Here is a 23287-nt window from a genome sequence, read left to right as displayed (position 1 = left end):
GTTCTATTAAAAGATGCAAAGGATTTAAGACATATAATATACCAACAGTTAGAAATAGTAAGGAGTGAAGTCAATCGAAGAAATAATGAATCGTAATAGATACAAGATAAGGTAAATTATATAGAGAAAACCCATCTTAGGTAAGATGAGAATAGAAAAGGAAGAGAAGAAACAAATGAGGAGAGAGATACCGAAGAGGAGGATGATGAGGTTTATAATGTTGGGGAGGATATGGAGGCATAGAAGATCAAAGAAAGAATGCTCAAGCAAATCAATTCAAAGAACAAGAGCTGAAAAATACATGATAGGAAAGGAAGGAAAAAACAACCAATAAGTCTAAGCTAAATATATCAATTATTAAGGAGTGAGATAGGAGAAGTAGAGATAAATATAGCCTTGGGAAGGTGCTTAACCTTCCCCTGATGCAATGAAAATAATAACTTGGACTGGTACGACTATAAACACATGTAACAAATTCCTCTTGTTAAAGTGTCAAATAGAGTAGACAAATGTGGATGAATTCCTACTACAAGAAACCAAAATTTGAAAGGAGGAAAGTGCAAGAAGAATGAATAAATGGAGAAATAGAAAAGGTTACTTTGTTGATTCAGTGGTATAAAGTAAAAATTTAGAGGCTTCACAAATTCGCCACATGGAAGGGAGAAATCACTAAGTCACTTTTTACTTGGAGGACTTTACAATCAAAAGAGGGGTTTAATCTACTAGATCCAATCCTAAATGATACAAGGACTGAATACTGTTACAAGATAGGGTTGTCATTGCACAAAAAGATCAACCTGTCAATATTCAATACAACCACTAGAATTATAGAATCCACATGAGGCTGTTAAACTATGTCACGGATCCCCACAAAGGATGCTTGCCCATTGCCAACAATCCCCCTCCCAATGTCACTCGTCATGGCCTGTGTGATTTGAACCCATGACCTATTGAAATGTGGTGACTGATCAGCAAAGTACTGTACCCCGAGAAAAAAAAAAATTGCCCTAAAAAAGCATGTTATAAGTGGCTGGGATGCTTAAGGCATTGTAAGGTTGATGTACTATTTTTGCTGGATAATAAGAAAGATTGGACGGCTGTGTATGGTGGACGTAACCCATTCTGGGTGAACCACGTTAAATCTCTGTGTTATTTGTGTCCTATTTTATTTCTTTATCTTTTGTATTTAAATCTACATATAATTGTTAGTTCATATTTGCTTTGGATCTGCTTGAAACCCTAACAATTGGTATCAGAGCGAGGTTTTCTGTAAATTGGTAGGACTTTCAGATTCGAGTGGGAGCAATGGAGGATTCCAAATTCAAGGTCAAAAAGTTTAACGGCCAGAATTATCAGTTATGGAAAATGCAGATGGAGGATTACCTGTATCAAAAGGATTTGTGGCGGCCATTGGAAGGAAAGGCAAAGAAACCGACCACAATATCAGATGAAGAGTGGGACATTTTAGATAGAAAGGCACTAGGATCCATTCGATTGTGCCTTGCATCATCTGTAGCATTCAATATAACAGAAGCAAAAACGACTGTAGATTTGATGGCAACATTGGCTAAGCTGTATGAGAAACCCTCGGCTTCGAATAAGGTATTTCTTATGAAGTGTTTGTTTAATTTGAAAATGAGTGAGGGAGAATCTGTAGCGGAGCATTTAAATGAATTTAATACAATTACTAGTCAATTGTCTTCGGTAAAAAATTACCTTTGCAGAAGAGGTTAGGGCTCTCTTGATTTTATGTTCTTTGCCAGAAAGCTGGAATAGCTTGGTTATGGCTGTAAGTAACTCTGTCTCTGGTAAAAATACTTTGGTATTTGATGATATTGTTGGTGTTATCCTAAGCGAGGAAATGCGAAGGAAAAGCACAGGTGAGACTCCAACATCATCGGGTAGTGTTTTGAATGTGGAGAACAGAGGAAGATCAAAGGAAAGAGGAAAAGGCCTTGGGAATGAGAAGTCACGAGGGAAGTCAAAGAAAGGACGCTCTCAATCTAGAGGAAAGAAAGATTGCTGGTACTGCGGAAAGCCTGGTCATCTAAAGAAAGACTGTTGGTCTCAGAAAAACAAAGAAGGAGACAAAAATGAAAATGACAGTAAGGAAGCTAATATTGCAAGTAATACTTTACAAGATGCTTTAATCTTATGTTTGGATAATGTTAATGATTCCTGGGTAATAGATTCTGGGGCTTCATTTCATGCTACACCCCATAGAAAATATTTTCTAGATTATGTTCAAGGTGATTTTGGACAGGTATATTTGGGTGATGATGAGCCCTGTCAAATTGTTGGAAAAGGAAAGATAAAGATCAAGTTGCAGAATGGTAATGACTGGTTTCTGCAGGATGTAAGACATGTTCCTAATTTAAAAAGAAATTTAATTTCTGCAGGGCAACTAGGTAGTGAAGGTTGCATGGTTACCTTCTCAGACAATATGTGGAAGGTCACTAAAGGATCATTAGTAGTAGCTAAAGGTGCGAAGGTAGGCACATTATATCTGTGTACTGGTAACACTTACTCTACCTTAGCTGCTACAGATAAAGTTACTGCAGGGACAACAACAATAAATGTTGCAAGAACAGATTCGATAATGTGGCACCATAGGCTTGGGCACATGAGTGAGAAAGGGATGAAAATCCTTCACTCCAAAAATCTATTGCCAGGACTAAAGAAGATTGATTTAGAGTTCTGTGAAAACTGTGTTTATGGTAAACAGAAAAGAGTCAGATTTCTCAAGGTTGGGAAAGAGAAGAAGAGTGAGAAGTTAGAGCTTGTACATTCAGATGTATGGGGACCGGCTCAGGTATCATGTCTTGGTGGCTCTTGTTATTATGTTATTTTTATTGATGACTCAACCAGAAAAACATGGGTATATTTCCTAAAATAAAAATCAGATGTTTTTGAAACTTTTAAGAAATGGAAAGCTTTGGTTGAGAATGAGACAGGAAAAAAGTTGAAGTGTCTCAGATCAGATAATGGAGGTGAGTATTGCAGCAAAGCATTTGAAGATTATTGTTCCTTAAATGGGATTCGAAAGCAGAAGACAGTTCCAGGAACTCCACACGAAAATGGTGTGTCAGAGAGAATGAATAGGACCACCATGGAACATGCGAGGAGCATGAGATTGCATGCTGGATTGCCCTTACATTTTTGGGCAGATGTTGTACATACTGCTATCTATTTGATAAATAGAGGATCTTCAACCCCTTTGGATGGTGGTATTCTAGAGGAGGCATGGACTGGTAAAAAGGTAAATTATTCTTTTCTAAAAACTTTTGGTTGTGAAGCTTTTGTCCATGTTGATAAAGAAAACAGAACCAAGCTTGATGCTAAATCTCAGGAATGTACCTTCATTGGATATGGGATAGATGAATATGGCTATTGGTTATGGGATTTTGAAAATAAGAAAATAATTAGAAGTAGAGATGTTATATTCAATGAGAAGGTTATGTATAAAGAACAAATGCAGGAAAAGAAGCATGTACAGGACAAACAAGAATTTGTGGTGTTGGATGAGATTCCTGAAAAATGAAATGCCACAGGTACCTGATGCTCAGCAACAACAGATTGTCCCACAAACTCCTGCAAGTGTTAGACGTTCTACGAGGACAAGTAGACCCCCTAAAAGATTTTCTCCTTCTTTGTATTCTATTTTATTAACGGATTCTGGTGAACCAGAAGAATATGAAGAAGCAATGCAGGTGGATGCCAAACAATAGTGGCAACTAGGCATGAAAGAGGAGATGGACTCCTTGATGAAAAATAAGACTTGGGACTTAGTCCCTTTACCTGTAGAAAAAAGATCCTTGCCTAACAAATGGGTTTATCGGCTGAAGGAGGAGGAAGGAGGTCAGAAAAGATATAAGGCCAGACTTGTGGTAAAAGGTTTTGCATAGAAAAAGGGTATAGATTATAATGAAATATTTTCTCTAGTTGTAAAAATGACTTCAATTAGAACTGTACTTAGTCTTGTGGCTGCAGATGATTTACATCTTGAACAATTAGATGTCAAAACAGCTTTTCTCCATGGAGATTTGGAGGAGGAAATTTACATGTTGCAACCACAGGGATATGAGGTAAAAGGTAAGGAGAACTTGGTGTGCAGGTTGAAGAAAAGTCTGTATGGCCTAAAGCAAGCACCCCGACAATGGTATTTAAAATTTGATAGTTTCATGGCTGAACATGGTTATCATAGATGTCATTCTGATCATTGTGTATATTTTAAGAGATTTGATAATGGCAGTTATATTATCCTGTTGCTTTATGTTGATGACATGCTTGTTGCTGGGTCTAACATGCAACATATAAATGATCTTAAACATAAATTAGCCAGGTCATTTTCTATGAAGGATTTGGGTGTAGCTAAGGAAATTCTTGGTATGAGGATTACATGGGATGGGAAAAATAGAACCTTGAATTTGTCCCAAAGTGAGTATATAAAGAAGGTGTTGAAAAGATTTAACATGCAGGATGCAAAAGCAGTTAGTACACCTTTGGCTAGTCATTTCAAATTCACTAAGGAGATGTGCCCAAAGGCACAAGAAGAGGTTAATAAAATGTCTAACATCCCGTATTCATCAGCTGTTGGCAGTCTGATGTATGCAATGGTATGCACAAGGCCAGATATTGCACATGCAGTGGGAGTTGTGAGCAGGTTTATGAGTAATCCGGGTATGGAACATTGGAATGCTGTGAAATGGATTCTTCGGTATTTGAAAGGAACTACTACGAAGGCATTATGTTTCAAAGGATCTAATGCTGCTCTAAGTGGATTTGTTGACTCTGATCTGGTGGGTGATATTGATTCACGGAGGAGTACTACAGGGTATGTTTTTACTATAGGGGGAACTGCAGTCAGTTGAATTTCTAGGCTGCAAAAGGTTGTTGCACTTTCAACCACTGAAGTTGAGTATGTTGCTGCTATAGAAGCCAGCAAAGAGATGATTTGGTTGCAATGCTTTCTGAAGGAATTAGGTCAGACACAAGAGGATAGCCCATTGTATACTGATAGCCAGAGTGCCATTCATCTTGCGAAGAACTCTGCTTTTCATTCAAGGACAAAACACATTCAGCTCAGGTACCACTTCATCTGGACTCAGGTACCACTTCATCTGGACTCAGGTACCACTTCATCTGGACTATTTTGGAGGAGGGTCAGTTACGGCTTGAGAAGATTCACACAAGTGAGAATCCTGCCGATATGTTCACAAAGGCAGTTCCACAAGAGAAGCTGATTTCTTCATCAGTTTCTGTTGGTCTTCTTGATTAATAATTGTGGAATCTATACCAATCAAGTCCTAGTGTTTTATCTAGCGGATGTTGCATGTATAGTGGTGTCGTGTAGTATCAGTCTCCAAGTGGGAGACTGTTTGGTGTGGAGCCTGATCAGTCTCGAAGTGGGAGATTGTTGAAATGTGGTGACTGATCAGCAAAGTACTGTACCCCGAGAAAAGAAAAAAATTTGCCCTAAAAATGCATGTTATAAGCGGCTGGGATGCTTAAGGCATTGTAAGGTTGATTTACTATTTTTGTTGGATAATAAGAAAGATTGGACGGCTGTGTATGGTGGACGTAACCCATTCTGTGTGAACCACGTTAAATCTCTGTGTTATTTGTGTCTTGTTTTATTTCTTTATCTTTTGTATTTAAATCTGCACATAATTGTTAGTTCATATTTGCTTCGGATCTACTTGAAACCCTAACATGACCAAGCTCTGATTCCACTTATTACAAGCTAGGCTTGCCATTGCACCAAAATATTGACCTGTCAATACTTGATACAACAACTAGACTCATAGAATTCATAGGAGGCTTTTAAACCATGTTGCGAATCACTGCGAGGGATGCTGGCCTACTACCAACAAATACTAAGTAGATTGATATGTGTTTGGAATGTGTTTGACCCTCTTTCATAAGTTGAATAAGTAAAGTGCTAGGATTGAAGATAAAATAGGCGGAAATAGTGAGCTACAGATTCAGGATTCAGTCATGCACCTAGATCTGAGAATTTTGAGATAATTTGAAGCTGCTCTGGGAAATTTACCAAAAATATCAGCCTTGTGTGTTTGGACTAGGGCGCCCACCCTCTTAGTCATCCGAACTTTCTGCATGTCAAAAAGTGTTTTTCTGTCTTTGCAAATAAATCTTAATTCCAGAAGAACAATTGCGCACATGTTTCCTACACATAGAAAGAGAGGGAAATGTGTTGGGAATGGGGGTTTGCCTAATTTAAACCCCAATTTTGAATCAACCTTGAATGAAATATTGTAAATTATTTAAATAAATGATGGAAATGTATACCTTCAGAACTGCAATAGATGATGATGATACTTTGCATCCTAGAAATAATCACATATATTGTATGAAATCATGAACATGATAATGTTGGCAATTTGGAGGAATTGATTATGTGTTGCATTGATGTTTTCTCATTGATGTCAACACTAGTTGTTTTGTTGTCTACCAGCTTCTAATAGAGTGGTTGGATTTTGATGTTGATCTAGAGATTGGTCTCTGTATTGGTCCAGCTATTGGAATTGTCTTGGATTGGTTATTTATGTGTTTTTGATGTGTATCACACTAGTTGGTTAAGGATTTCATGATCTGGATGCTATCATTTGTTCTAATAAGCCTTGTGGTCACAGGTAAGGGTTTTATCGACAATGCTTTGATGAAGATCTTTTGATGAATCTGATCAGTGGTGTTGGTGCGTCTTCTAGAAGGTTATCGGGATGCTGATGGTTATCATGTAAGTTTTTAGTTGTTCATGGTGTTTCATTTGGCTTATGGTGACCTATTTTGGGTTTGGTATTATTCTGCTAGATTATGGACTAGTTTATGTAATGTGTTGGTTGATGCTCCCAACATGTCATCGATTGGATTTATTGTTTGGTTTATGTTGTTTCTATCTTAGGCCGACTTGGTTTATTATTGGTTTTTGGGATTATGTAACAGATCTATTATATTATCTTTTATTTGGACAACCTAATTGTTTAGGTCTTGGGTTAATATAAATATGATGTAAGATCTCTTTGTAGATTGATGGTCATGGGTTATAGGATTATCTGTGTGCGAATAAAGTTGTAATAATATGCAAAGGTTTTGGTCAATCATAGGTGATCAAATTGGTTTTGTGAAAGAGGTTCAAGACCTCCTGTATTGAGATTAACTAGAACTGTACTCAACCATAGGAGATGTTATTCTTACAGTTCACTAATCTTTCCGTATTGTAGTCTAGATTTATTTTTAATCAATAAGGCTCCATTTGTGATGAGCAGTGTTCTCTAGGTAGTTTTCCTTCTTGCATGTGCATGTCCCTCTTATTGTAATCACATACTTGCTGCAAAAGTATTATTTGACTATGGGTAGGTTTTCAACCATAGTTTTTCCTTTTACTGGGTTTTCCACATAAAAATCTTGGTGTTATGTGTTGTGGATAGTTGGCTAATTATTCTATGATTTATATTTATTCTTAATTGTTACATGTACTATTTCAGTATTTGGTTTATGCATTTCAGTAGAAGGTTTTGTGAGCTTAAAGTTTTATAATCTATTGATAACTGATTCACCACCCCTCTTAGTTGTCCATCGGTTATCCTAACAACTAGTATAAGAGCTTAGTCCTCTTTGCAGAAGCTTAACTGCTTAAGGAAGATCCTATGGCAACTAATAATTCAACTACATCTATTTCCTAAAGAGAAACCTCTAAGCTTGATTTGACAAATTATAGAGTATGGAAGATTCAGATGGAGACTCATTTGAGATGTATTGGGAAAGAAATTTGGGAGATCATGGAGAAAGTCTATACTCCTCATAATCAAACATCTAGCAATCCTCCTTTGAAAAACTTGGATAAGGACATTTAAAATGATTGTAGAGAAAGAGAAGCACTCTTGAGCATTCTTTCTAATAAGCAAACAATGGGATTAATTGATCAATCAACTACGAAGGTTGTATGGAATAAGTTGGAGGCCCTGAATGAAGGTGACCCTACTATTAAAATTGCTAAACTTGATGGTTATTGGGTGAGGTGTGAGAACCTAAGGATGGAAGAAGATGAAAGGATTACTGCTTTTATGGAAAGAGAATGAAATTGTTATAGGAATTTAGTGTTGTGGTGGATCTCTGAGCGAAGAAGAGATTGTTTCTAAAGTCTTGAGAGATTTTGCACCAGCTTACAAGATGAAGGCTACTACAATTAATGAGTTGAGAATAATAGCTAACACTTCTATTAACACAGATACTTTGGTTGGAAAATTATCTTCTTTTGAGCTTAAAGAATTTGGTCCTCAAGGAGCTACAAAGACTTAATCTTCTTTTCATGCACCTACATCATCCATCTACAAGAGTGATTAGAAATATTTATATGTGAAGTAACTGGATAAAATGAAGGAAGAAGATGAAGATTTTGAGCAACTTGAAGCCCTATTTTCTAGAAGAGTACCTAAAGGTCTCGCTGGAAATAAGTATGAAGGAAAATCACCTTTTAAATGTTTTGCATGTAAAAAGATAGGTCATTTTTCATCTAGATGTCCTAAGAGGAATTCAAGATTTGAAGAGAGAGATAGAAGATCTTTTAGGCCTAACCATGATTATTAGAATAAGCATAAGTACAGGAGAAACAAAGACAAATCATGTTACTCTAGCAGTGGTAAGGAATGGTTATGTTTGGCTATTAAGGAAGATGCTCTAGTACCTATTATTGAAAATGAGGAAAATTCCCTTGGTACTAAAACTAAAGACAAGGATGAATGGGTGATAGATAGTGGTTGTTCATATCATATGACTGGAGATAAAAGTAAGTTTATCTTTGCAATAATTTGATGGTGGACAGGCTAGATATGGAGATGTCAAAGCATGCATCATCAGAGGAAGAGGAACTACATCCTTAGATGGTAAACATAATACTGATAATGTTTATTCTGTTGAAGGTTTAAGGCATAATATTTTGAGTGTAGGCCAGTTGGTGGATAAGGGATTTCAATTAGAGTTCAAGGATGGAAAATGCAAAATCATTCACATATTTGGTTTGGAGATTGCAACTAGTACACAAACTAAAGGTAGAATCTTTTATTTGATCTTTGGTGAGAAGACATGTTTGATTGCACAAATTGATGAGAGTTGTATATGGCATAAGAGGTTATGTCATTTGAATTTTGATTGCATTTTAAAGGTCAGTTCAACTAAGGTTGTTAGAGATATTGCTAAAATTGTGAATCCCTATAATCCAGTATGTAAGGAATTTCAAATGGAAAAGTAGGATAGAACTTCTTTTAAGAGTATATAGGACAAATATAATGATGTTCTTGATCTAATTCATATTGATTTATGTGGCCCTACTAGAATTAAAAGTTTTCAAGGTGATAGATATCTTATGCTAATCATTGATGACTATTCTAGAATGATGTTGGTTACATTTCTAAGGGAGAAATCTGAAGCTTTTTAAAAGTGTAAGATCTTTAAGACTAAAGTTGAGACAGAGACAAGGTTGAATATTGAATGGTTAAGGTTAGATCAAGGTGGGGAATTCACATCCGGTCAATTTAACAGTTATTGTGAGAAGCATGGGATAAGGAGATAGTTGTCTGGACCTCAGACACCTCAGTAAAATGGTATTGTGGAAAGCAACAACATACTTATCTTGGATGCGGATAGAAGTATGATGATGAAAGCTAATTTGTCTCATATCTATTGGAGAGAAGTTGTGAGCACAACTGTATACACATTCAACAAAGTTCATATCAAAGGAGACATTGGTAAGACACCTTCAGTTAAGTATTTCAGAATATTTGGTAGTAAATGCTATATCAAAAGAGATGATTCCATTGGAAAGTTTGATCATAGATGTGATGAAGGGATATTTCTTGGTTATTCTAATGAAATAAAAGTATATAGATGTTATACCACAAGATTGCAGAGAATTGTGGAAAGTGCTAATCTCAAAGTGGATGAGTTGTACAAAGGTCAAATCAGAACTTATGAGAGAGAACTAGAAGTGGAGATGATCATAACTAAACTTCCATCACTTGTACTAGAACAAAATGTTAAACTAGTTACTCCAGCAGTATCAGAAAATTCAATAGTGACCGAAGATCATAGTAGGGAAACAAAAAGTGAGAAGACTTCTTGGTATGTAAGGTTAAATCATTTAGAAGATTAGATCATTGGAGACAAGAACAAAGGAATAATGACAAGAAAAAGGTTGGCAGCTGATGAGGGATGTTTTATTTCTCAAGTTGAATTGACAATAGTTATTGAAGCTTGTAAAGATGAATGTTGGATGAAAGCTATGGAAGAGGAATTAGACGAGATCGAAAAGAACAACACATGGACTTTAGTTACCCGACCTAAAAATAAGAATGTTATTGGAACTAAATGGGTTTTTAGGAATAAATTGAATGAGGATGGACAAGTTGTGGGGAAGAAGGCTAGATTGGTATGCAAAGGGTATTGTCCAAAGGAAGGAATTGATTATGATGAGACTTTTGCTCTGGTAGCTAGGATTTAAGCTGTGAGATTATTTCTTGCTTGTGTTTCTCATAAGAAATACAAAGTTTATTAGATGGATGTTAAATATGCATTTTTGAAGGGAGATCTTGAAGAGGAAGTTTATATTGAGCAACTTGATGGTTTTTCACTTGAAGATGATAAAAACTTGGTTTGTAGGTTAAAGAAACCGTTATATGGATTGAAACAAGCCCCTAGAGCTTGGTATGCTAGATTGGAAAATTATATTTTGAAGCTTGGTTTAAGTAAAGGTATTGTTGATAGTAACTTATATTATAAGATCACTGATGATGATATCATTTTTGGAGGTGAGGATAAGTTATGCATAGAATTCTCTAAAAACATGAAGAATAAATTTCAGATGTCTACGATTGGGGAGATGAAAATTTTCTTAGGTTTGTAGATTACTTAGCATGATAAAGGTATTTTCATCTATCAAAGTAAGTATGCTAGAGATTTTATGAAGAAATTTGGTATGGAAAATTCTAAACCGGATTGTACCCTATGGTTACAAGTGAGAAATTGACAAAGAAAGGTGTATCAACTCTAGTAAATCCTATAAGATATAAAACTATTATTGGAGGTTTGTTATATCTAACTTAGACTAGACCAGATATAATGAACATTGTTTGTATTATATCAAGATATCAGAATGATCCTGGAGAGAATCATGAGTGTGCGGTAAAAAAAAAAATTTAGGTATTGGAAAGGAACAACTGAGTATGGTTTGTGGTATCCTAAGAATGATGAAATTATACCATGTCCATATACAGATGTTCACTAGGCTGGAGATGTTTATGACCAAAAGCACATCCGGTGGAGCTTTCTTTCTTAGAAAGAAACTTATTTCATGGATCAGCAAGATGCAGTCATGTACTTCTTTATCTAATGTTGAAGCTGAGTATGTTGATGCTGCTACTAACTATACACAAGTTTTATGGATGAAGCAAATGTTGAAGAATATAAGGGTTGATTGCAGTGATCGGTAGTTATTCACTGTGATAACTTTGCTGCTATTAATATATCAAATAATTCAGTATTTCATTCTAAGAATAAGAACATTTATATCAAGTATAATTTTCTAAAGGAGAAGGTGGAAGAAAATGAAGTCAGACTGGTTTATATGAACACTAAAGAGTAGATTGTAGATATATTTACTAAACCTTTTCCTAAGGAATCATTTGAGTACTTCAGAGACAGATTGAGATTTTATGCCCCTCTCATAGAGACTTGAGTGATGTTGATTAGCATCAGTCTGGTATGCATCTATCAGTGCTACACTTCATTCTAGATTGATGTGTTGATGCGACTACTCAAGGGGAGTAGTTAGTTGTGTGGTTAAGAGGTTTTATGATTTGTCTTTAATGTTTATGTCAGATTTATGGTATTGATGTCAGAGGGGAGAGATATATGTGAAAAATAGAGCTTTACAAAGATATTATTCACCTGGGGATTTTGGTCTTTGGTTCAGAACTTCATTGTCATATCATCTTTGAGTGTTTATTGGATGTCATCCATTAGGGGAGACTTGTTTGGCATTTTATTGGCACTTTGATGTTTTTCACATCTAGTGTTGCCATAAATGCCAAAGGGGGAGATTGTTTGCAATTTGGAGGAATGGATTATGTGTTGCATTGATGTTTTTTCATTGATGTCAACACTAGCTATTTTGTTTTCTATGCCCTTCTGGTAGAGTGGTTGGATTTTATTGTTGATCTCGAGAGTGGTCTCCAATTTGGTTTAGCTATTGGAATTGGCTTGGATTGGTTATTCATGTGTTTTTGATTCAGATTACTTTCATTTGGTTCAGGATTTGATGATTTGGATGCTAAGATTTGTTCTAGTAAGCCTTGTGGTCACTGGTAAGGGTTTTACCGGTAGTGATTTGATGAAGGTCTTTTGATGAAACCGATAAGTGGTGTTGGTGTGGCTTCTAGAGGGTTATAAAGATGCTGATGGTTATCATGTTTGTGTTCCAGTTGTTCATGGTGTTTTATTTCTCTTATGGCGGCCTATTTTGGGTTAGGTTTTATTCTACTAGGTTATGGACCAGTTTGCATAACGTGTTCGTTGATGCTCTTAATGTGGCACTGGTTGGATTTATTCTTTGGTTTATGTTGTTTCAGTCTTAGGCTAACTTGGTTTGTCATTGGTTTATGTGATTATATAAATGATTTATTGTATTATCTTTTAGGTGACCAACCTAATTGTTTAGGTCTCGGGCTGGTATAAATATGATGTAATATCTCTTTGTAGATCGGTGGTCATGGGTTATAAGATTATTAGTGTGTGAGTAAAGTTGTAGTCATATGTAGAGGTTTTGGTCATTCATAGGTGATCTATTAGGTCCCAGAGACAGTTGAGAGGGGGGGGGGGTTTGAATCAGTTATCTAATAAATTCAAACCAAAACTTATTAACCAACTTAATGCTTAATACTGGTAAACTAGTCAAGTATACCAGTAGACAGTGTTAATAGTAAATTACCATACCGGTAATAATTAATGCATGAAACATAAACACAAACTCATCCACAACACATGACACCAATATTTGTACGTGGAAACCCTGTAAGGGGAAAAACCACAGTGGGAAACCTTACCCACAATCAGATGATACTACTGCAGATAGTAAGTGTACAAAGAGGGGTCTGCACATGCAAAAATGCCAACATCCTAGAGCTCACTACTCAATCACAAATGGGAGTCACACTGACTATAGTTGGATGGTTAAATCCAATAAGAATGTACTATACAAAATCGCATCTTCATATGTTGAATTCAGTACCGGTGTAATGCTGATATGCTTCTACAAAAACCTAACTTCACCTTCAGATGATGTCTTTGTGTATGCCTCTGCTTGATCTCGCATATAGCTTCACTCAAATCTTTTTTGCATTCCACACTTGATCTTACAAATAAGATCTTACATTTATACCATACCCTAGGACCAATTTTAGTATGTCGACTCTACAAGATATTACAATAAAAATTTTTACAAATAATATAATATCTGATGCAATAACTGATAAAACATGTCGGTTTAATGCATTTATAACAATAATAAATCATCTCCATAGCATGCCATGCTGATCTGGAAAAGATAAACCTGTCGGTGTAACCCTAGATAACCTGGACCTATTTGTCGGTAAAGGCAAATATGCAAATAAGAATATATCAATGATTAGTAATTGAAAATAAAGTGTCCACATGATGTCTTCGACATTACCAAGTGTCTTCCATGTCATTCCAGGTACCGATGAACATTATATCCTACCGGTTGATCATATACCAGTAATTGTTGCATAGATTACTGCTTGCCGGTGAATGTTGCTGGATCTCCAAAGTAGGTGTATTTAGTAGGTGTTGACATCAATGACAAAACCATACCAAAATACCAAAAATCTCCCCCTTTGGCATTGATGGCAACATAAGATGGAAAAACCATAAAAGTGCCAAAGCAGAAATGCCAAATACAAAAACCAACAATCTTAATTTCTCCCCCTGGGAGTAACACTACCAATCTTTCAAAGAAAACATTCCCTTAAAATCTCTTTTTCTTTCCAAAAGGATAATGTGTTTTTCCATAGATATCTCTCCCCCTTTGACATCAAATGCCAAAGTCACAAAAGGTCAAGTTCATACAAAATACCAATCAATTCAATATACCAACTACTCCCCCTGAGAAGTAGCTTCCTCATCAAATACCAAAATAAAAGATTTGTCCATTTAATTCTATCGGTTGATGATAATCATCAATTGTCTAAGTCACTACCAGTAGTGGTATGACTCCAAGCTGATCTCTAAGATACTCAAAAGTTTCCTTAGGCAACGGTTTTGTGAAAATATCTACAAGTTGTTCTTTAGTATTCACATTAACCAGTTTTATCTCTTTTTCTTCAACTTTTTCCCTTAGAAAATTCAGTTTGATAGAAACATGTTTTGTTTTAGAATGTAATACCAGATTTTTAGATATATAAATTGCTGCAGTGTTATCATAGTATATAGTAATAGGTTCATTGCATTTTACCTTTATGTCTTTCAACATTTGCTTAAGCCAAAGTACCTGTGTACAGTTTGTTGCTGCTGCAACATATTCTGATTTTGCTATTGATAAAGATGTACAGCTCTGTTTCTTACTCAACCAAGAAACTAATCTTTTTCCAAGAAAGAATGCTCCTCTAGTGGTGCTTTTTATATCATCCACATCTCCTGCCCAATTTGCATCTGTATATGCACATAGATCAAAATTTTCATCTTTAGGATACCATAATCCAAGATTTGTTGTGCCTTGTAAGTACCAAAAAATCCTTTTCACTGCTGATTCATGATTTTCCTTAGGATTACTCTGAAATCTAGAAACTATACATACTACATTCATAATATCAGGTCTGGTTTGTGTCAAATACAGTAAACCTCCTATCATAGATTTGTATCTAGCTGGATTAGCAGGTGTAGATTCATCCCTTTGAGATAATTTTTTATTTGTAGTCATAGGTGTGCTTACCGGCTTAGAGTTCTCCATCCCAAATTTCTTAAGTAGTTCTTTCAAGTACTTAGATTGACTCAAAAATATACCTTTATCAGTCTGTAAAATCTACAATCCTAAAAAGAATTTTATTTCTCCAATCATAGACATTTCAAATTCTTGTTGCATTTCAAAAGAAAATTCTTTGCATAATTCATCTTCTCCTCCAAAGATTATATCATCAACAAATACTTCAATAATCAAGATGTCATCATTAGTTACTTTGTAATATAAATTGCTATCTGCATTTCCTTTAGTAAAACCAATCTTTAAAAGATAATTATCCAATCTTGCATACCAAGCTCTTGGGGCTTGTCAAAGAAAATCCATCAAGTTGTTCAATATAGACTTCCTCTTCAAGATCTCCATTCAAAAATGCACATTTAATATCCATTTGATAAACTTTGTAATCCTTGTGAGTTGCAAAAGCCAAGAATAATCTAACTGCCTCAATTCTGGCTTCCAGTGCAAAGGTTTCATTGTAATCAACTCCTTCTTTCTAAGAATATCCCTTACACACTAGTCTTGCTTTATTTCTGACAACCTTACCATCTTCATTAAGTTTGTTTCTAAATACCCATTTGGTTCCAATTACATTTTTATTTTTAGGCCGGGGAACTAATGTCCATGTATTATTTTTCTCAATTTGTCCTAATTCTTCTTCCATAGCTTTAATCCAAAATTTATCTTCACATGCCTCATTGATAGTTAATGGTTCAACTTGAGAAATAAGAGATACCTCTTCATTTTCCAATCTTCCTCTTGTCATAACTCCTTTAAATTTGCTTCCAATTATCTGATCTTCAGAATGATTCAGTCTTACATATCAGGGTGTCTTAGTCTGTTGTTGTTCTTCTATTACTGTGGAATCCTCTGATGATACCAAAGTAACTAGATCATCATTATGTACCGGTGGATTTATTGTAGGTTCATTTGTCATAATTTCTATTTCCGGTTTAGATTCTATATATCTTGAAGTTCCTCTGAATTGTTCATCAATCTTTACATTTGTACTCTCAATGATTTTGTATAATCTTTTATTAAAACATCTATATGCCTTGCTCTTAGATGAATAACCAAGAAATATTCCTTCATCACTTCTAGGATCAAACTTGCCAATATACTCATCTCTTCTAATATAACATTTACTTCCAAAAATTCTGAAGTACTTAAGACTAGGAATAGTACCAAACCATAGTTCATGACCGGTCTTACCGGTTTCACCTTTGATGTGAACTTTGTTGAATGTATAGACAACAGTGATTACTGCCTCTCTCCAATACACATGTGGTAGATTTTCTTCTGATAACATACTTCTTGCTACATCCAAGATAGTTCTGTTTTTCCTTTCAACAACTCCATTCTGTTGTGGTGTCCGAGGTGCTGATAACTATTTTTTGATTCCATTCACTTCACAGAATGTATTAAAATCTTTATTCTCCTCCTTGATATGATCTTAAACATTTGATTTTTGTACCGGTTTCATTTTCAACCATTGCTTTGAATAGTTTGAACTTCCCAAGTGCTTCTGATTTTTCTTTGAGAAAAGTAACCCAACACATTCTAGAATAATCATCAATAATTAGCATGAAATATCTATCACCTTGTAAGCTTTTAGTTCTAGCTAGACCACATAAATCAGTGTGGATTAAATCAAGAGCATTATTGGATTTTTCTGGAATACTTTTGAAACTAGCTCTAACTTGTTTTCCAAATTGACATTCCTTGCAAATTGTATTCTAAGGTTTCACAATTTTAAGTAGATCTCTAACTGCCTTAGAAGTACTAATTTTTACCATGCAATCAAAATTTACATGACATAGTCTTTTATGCCATAACCAACTTTCATCTATATGTGCAATTAAGCATGTCTTTTCATTGTTATTCAAATGAAAGATATTACCTCTAGTCTGATTACCGGTTGCAATTTCCAAACCAGTTCTATTCATGATTTTGCATTTTCCATTTTTAAATTGTAACTGAAAACCTTTCTCAACTAATTGACCAACACTTAAAAGATTATGTTTTAATCCTTCAACATAGTAGACATTGTCAGTGTTATGTTTACCATCAAGAGATATTGAACCCTTACCTTTGATTGAACAGGCTTTGTCATCTCCAAATCTTACTAAACCTCCAGTGTATTCTTGAAAGTTCAAGAATTTATCTTTGTCTCCAGTCATGTGATGTGAGCATCCTGAGTCAATAATCCATTCATCCTTTGATTCAACTTTAGCTACTAGGGCTTGTTCTACCGGTTGAACAATAGGTGTCGATTGATCTTCTATTATAGCAACAAAGACCCATCCATTGTCTATTGGATCCTCATCAGAATCATCAGTCATGCCTTCATCAACAATGTAACAAGATTTATCTTTGTTTTTCTTAAATTTGTATCTTTGATATTCAGGATTAGGTTTATATGTTCTTCTAGCTTCTTCTCTTAGTCTAGCATGTCTATCAGGGCATCTTGAAGCCATATGACCAATCTTATTGTAGTTAAAACATTTAAAGGGTTCTTTACCTTCATACTTACTTCCAATTGGGTCTTTTGGCATTTTTCTTGCAAATAGTGCTTCAATTTCTTCAAGCTCTTCATTCTCCTTCCCGGTTTCTTCAAGTTCTCTTGCATAAAAGGCTCTCTAGTCTAATTTGTCAAAAGATGGAGCAGATAATGTTGATGCTTTGGAGGCCAAATTAGTTTTTATAGTAGCAAGAGGACCAAATTCCTCAATTTCAAAAGCTGAAAGTTTTCCAATCAATGTATCCCTAGTTACTGATGTATTAGGAATTGTTCTCAACTCATTTATAGTAGTAATGTTAATTGTATATGCCAGTGGAAAACCTCTTAAGATTTTTGAAACAATCTTATCCTCACTCAAGGTTCCTCCACAACATTTGATACCCAAAACAATTAAATTTACTCTTTCCATAAAAGTAGAAATCCTTTCATCTTCTTCCAGTTTTAGATGTTCATACCTGACTCGGAAGCTTTCAAGTTTTGCAATTTTGACTTTGGAATCTCCTTCATTCAGTGTTTCCAAATGATCCCAAATAGCTTTAGCAGTAGATCTATCTGATAATCCCATGATTTGTTGATCTGATAATGCGCTCAAGAGTGCTTCTCTTGCTTTGCAATCATTTTCTTCATCTTTAGCTAAAGTAGTTGGAGTAGTTTGACCAGGTACAACAGCAGTATAACCATTCTTAGAAACTTCCCAGATGTCCTTACCAATGCAATTCAGATGTGTCTCCATTCTGATCTTCCATGTCCCATAGTTGGTTCCATCAAGTTTAGGACTATCCTTTCTAAAATAATTAGTAGACATTGGATCTCCTCAAGTTGTTAAACTTCTTGAAAAACAGGACTAAGCTCTAATACCAATTGTTAGGTCCTGGAGACATCTGAGAGGGGGGGGGTGAATCAGTTGTCTAATAAATTCAAACCAAAACTTATTAACCAACATAATGCTTAATACCGGTAAACTAGTTAAGTATGCCAGTAGACAGTCTTAATAGTAAATTGCCATACTGGTAAGAATTAATGTATGAAACATAAACACAAAGTCATCCACAACACATGACACCAATATTTGTACGTGGAAACCCTATAAGGGGAAAAACCACGGTGGGAAACCTTACGCACAATCAGATGATACTACTATAGATAGTAAGTGTACAAAGAGGGGTCTGCACATGCAGAAAGGCCAATAGCCTAGAGCTCACTACTTAATCACAAATGGGAGTCACACTGACTACAGTTGGATGGTTAAATCCAATAAGAATGTACTGTACAAAATCACACCTTCATATGCTGAATTCAATACTGGTGTAATGTTGATATGCTTCTACAAAAACCTAACTTCACCTTCAGATGATGTCCTCGTGTATGCCTCTACTTGATCTTGCATATACCTTCACTCAAATCTTTTTCACATTCCACACTTGATCTTACAAATAAGATCTTACATTTAGACCATACCCTAAGACCAATTTTAGTAGGTCAGCTCTACAAGATATTACAATAAAACATTTTACAAATAATATAATATCCGATGCAATAATCGATGAAACATGTTGGCCTAATGCATTTATAACAATAATAAATCATCTCCATAGAATGCCATGCTAATCTGGAAAAGATAAACCTACCGGTGTAACCCTAGATAACCTGGACCTATTTGCTGGTAAAGGCAAATATGCAAATAAGAATATATCAAAGATTAGTACTTTAAAATAAAGTGTCCGCATGATGTCTTTGACATTACCAAGTATCTTCCATGTCATTCTAGGTACCGGTGAACATTATATCCTGTCGGTTGATCATATACCAGTAACTGTTGCATAGATTACTGCTTGTCGGTGAATGTTGCTGGATCTCCAAAGTAGGTGTTGACATCAATGACAAAATCATACCAGAATACCAACATGATCGAGTTGGGTTTGTGAAAGAGGGTCAACGCCACTGGTATTGAGCTTAACCAGAATTGTACTCAGGCACAGGATATGTTATTCTTGCAGCTCACTCATCTTTCCAAATTGTAGTCTAGATTTCTTTGTAGTCAGTGAGGCTCCTTTTGTGATGAGCAGTGTGGTCTAGGCAATGTGCCTTCCTTCATGTACAGGCTCCTCTTATTGTAATCACATACTTGCTACAAGAAGTATTATCTCTTTTTGGGTAGGCTTTCGACTATGTTTTTTCCCTTTACCAAGTTTTCCACATAGGAATCTTGGTGTTATGTTTTATGGATGGTTGGTTAATTGTTCTATGATTTATGTTTATTCTTAACTTTTACATTTGTTGTTCTGGTATTTGGTTTATGCATTTGAGTAGAAGGTTTTATGAGCTTAAAGTTTTATAACCTATTGACAACTGATTAACCCCCCTCTCAATTGTCCACTGGTTATCCTAACACACACTCATGCTTGCAAATGAATGATGTAATAATGCTCCTCAATTGATGGATGAGGAATATGCAGCCTTGAGGAATGCTTGAATGTAGTCTCCTTTCCTTTGTATAATGATTATCTATTATGTGCTTGTATCCTCTTGTTCTTTTCTTCTTCTTACCTTATAATTACACCAAATGAGAGAGGAATATCTCTTTATATATTTTCCTATTTTTAAACTTATTAATTTTTTGACATAAGCCGATATGAAGAATGTTTTCCAGCTCAAATTAGGATAGGGCTTAGGGGCCAAAATAGATCCCAATTAGGGAGGACCAAGGCATGGCTCCTTGGTCTGAATGAGGAATAGGGTGTGGCACCCTGGTTCTACCCCAATTTGGGATAGGGAGAATAGGAAAAGTGGGAAAATGAAGCTTAGTTGCATGGGGGAGGCATAAACAGGTCCCGATAAAGCATGGGGATGAAACCGCTAAGGCAAGGGCCCCAAATGAGCTCAAAATTAGCAAGGGTTCAATTTTAGGATGCTACATTTAGCCCCTACTTTAGCAGGAGTATAATCTTACACAAATACTCATAGTAAAGTAGAAGAAAGAGAGATGAAGAAGATGAGGAATGCAGGGAAAGATTAGAAAGAGTATAAGATATAACTAATTTTGAGGAACAAAGCTCCCAATCTTAGGATCTCAACTCACTCAAACATATGCAAGAGCACATAAAACATAAGACAAACAAAAATGACAAACAAAGGTAAAAATATAAAAGACACAAAAGGGCACACAACAAAGACTAAGAATAGAAAACATGAGCTCAAGTCAACTAGCCGAAGAGACCTCGATATAAAAATGTGTCAACAACTAATATCATTCTTGACAAATGGCATTTCATGCACTTTTTAGATAACATAAAAGAGAAAAGAAAGCATCATCCATGAAATATCAATAGAAAAACTATGAGTTCATGAGAGGAAGAAGGGAGAGCATCAATACATGATAGATGTGTTTATCCAAGTGATCCATGAGAAGAATGACGAGGGCATGGACTACTCACCCCTAGATGTTTTTATCTAGGTGATTTATGGTCAAAAAGGACATGGACAACCCACCCCTAAATATTTTTATCTAGGTCATCCATGGTGAGAAACGACATGGACAACTCACTCGTAGATATTTTTATCTAGGTGATCCATTTGGGGAGGAGAGTAAGAATGGTCTAGTGATTTTAGCTAGTTCCACTCATCTTCGTGCATGTGTGCAAGTGATGTCTAGTTTCAAGTGTATAGCACCCCATTAAAGAGTCTTTGCTTTTTTTTTTAGTGTGCTTCAACATATTTAAGACATGTAATGTAAATGCAAATGCCAAGTGGTGAATGATAGATATATGCCTAGTTTTAAGCCCATCCCAATTAAGAGTCTTTTCTCTGGTTTTGGTGATGTAAAGGATCTTTCTCTTAGATTCAAATATCAAAGATTCAAATATTGTGTCTGGTTTTGAGTGTGAAGGATCTTGCTCTTAGATTTTTTAATTTTATTCGAATAATGAACACCCTATTTAAGATATAAAAAAATGATATTCAAGGGGTATAGTACAATATTGTACAAAGGGAGAGATATGGGTGGTCCCCCTTAAGATGTCAACATAGTTCTATGTTGATGTCTTAAGGAAGAAAGAGACAAGGATAGCTTACCTTAAACACCAAGGAGAGATCATGTAGGTAACAATCTCATAAATCCAAGCTAGAGAGGGAATACTCTTAAAGCAAGGATAAGATAGTTGAAAATAAGATATCTTGCAACAAGTGTAAAGGGGATCCTTGGAGGAGAAGAGATATTTTCTCAAAAGACATCTAGCTCCGAGAGGAGCTATCTTGAACAAACATAACATCTTCTACAAAAAGAAGAGAAGGAGAAAAAGAATTCATACCTCCCTCCTATTTCCATGTGCAAAGAGATTCTTAATGAAGGATGACACACTTTTGACCCAATGTGAGAGGTAAGTTTATGATAAATGCACATTTCCAAGTGAAGAAGATTTTGTAGCCAAGGACTTATACCTCTTGTATAAGAGAAAATCCTTGAGCAAACAATAACTTAACACAAAGAATGACACCAAATCATGAACACACACTGCTCAACAAAGGTAACATAGATCCTTAGAGAGAAGAGAGGGAAATAAATCAGTTGTTTCCCCCCAAGTATAAAGACAATGAGAAGAATGAATATTCAATGCAAGAAAATACATTAGTATATGTAAAATGCATCTCAAAAGAAGTTGTAATCTTCAAAGAGAGAGAGAGAGAGAGAAAGAAAGATATAATATTCTCCTAAGGAGGTATTAATCATAAGAGACATACCATTGCAAGCAAGATTATCAACACATGAAAATGCAACCCCTAAAGTAAATAGTGATACATTAGATAGAGAGGGAAAAGAGCCATCCTTGTCCCCCGAGCAAGAGGAAAAGGAGAAGATTTATACATCTTGTAAAGAGAGGTTACTGTATATGGTGAAAAGTGGAAACAACAATATTGAAAGACTAAATGAATTCAACCACAAAACCCTAGCCTAACAACAACAAAGATCCACCATAACATATGAAGATTACCTAAGAAAATGCAAATCAAATGAAATCACAAAGATTATACCGTCACATTTCCAATAGGGTTTGAATCTTCATACTTCCTATCTCCATTGATCTTGTTTGATATATTTGCTCTCAAATTTTATGTGTGCACAAGAGCTCAACAAACAACAAAAATGTGGTTGCAAGTAGGCTTGATCGCATATGAAAGTTTGAATGCTAAGATGCTTGATTAGAATCACTAGTTTGATAAATGAGGGAAGCATCTCCTTATATAGATGGTTGTCTATGATTGTAAGAGGTGTAAGAGGTGTAAGAGATAAATAGTTGTCTATGATTAGAGGGTAGGTAGAGAAACTAAGAAAATAATGAGAGTGTAGGTAGTGTAGGAATTAAGAGATGAATGACATGTGTCATAGGTAGAAAAGGTTAATGAATTAATTAAATAAATAAAGATTTATTTAATTAATAGAGGAAGTGGGATCAAATTTTTATTTAATTTAGGAAAAGGGGAATTTAAATAAATAAATGTATTTATTAAAATGAGAAATAAGGCTAGAAGAGGATAAATGAATTAATTAAATAAATTAAGATTTATTTAATTAATAGAAGAATTAGGCTAAAATAATTAAATAAATAAAGATATTTATTTGATTAAACATGACAATTTTAGGTGTCTACATTTTGCCCCTCTTTGAGACAATGCAGCTTATTGCACTGTTTCAAAGAAGATGAGATGAATTGATACAAAGTTGCCCC

This window comes from Cryptomeria japonica, chromosome 7 (genome assembly GCF_030272615.1).
Source record: "Cryptomeria japonica chromosome 7, Sugi_1.0, whole genome shotgun sequence".
NCBI lineage: Eukaryota > Viridiplantae > Streptophyta > Pinopsida > Cupressales > Cupressaceae > Cryptomeria > Cryptomeria japonica.
The sequence above is the reverse complement of the archived record's forward strand: the minus strand, read 5'-3'. Positions refer to the sequence as shown.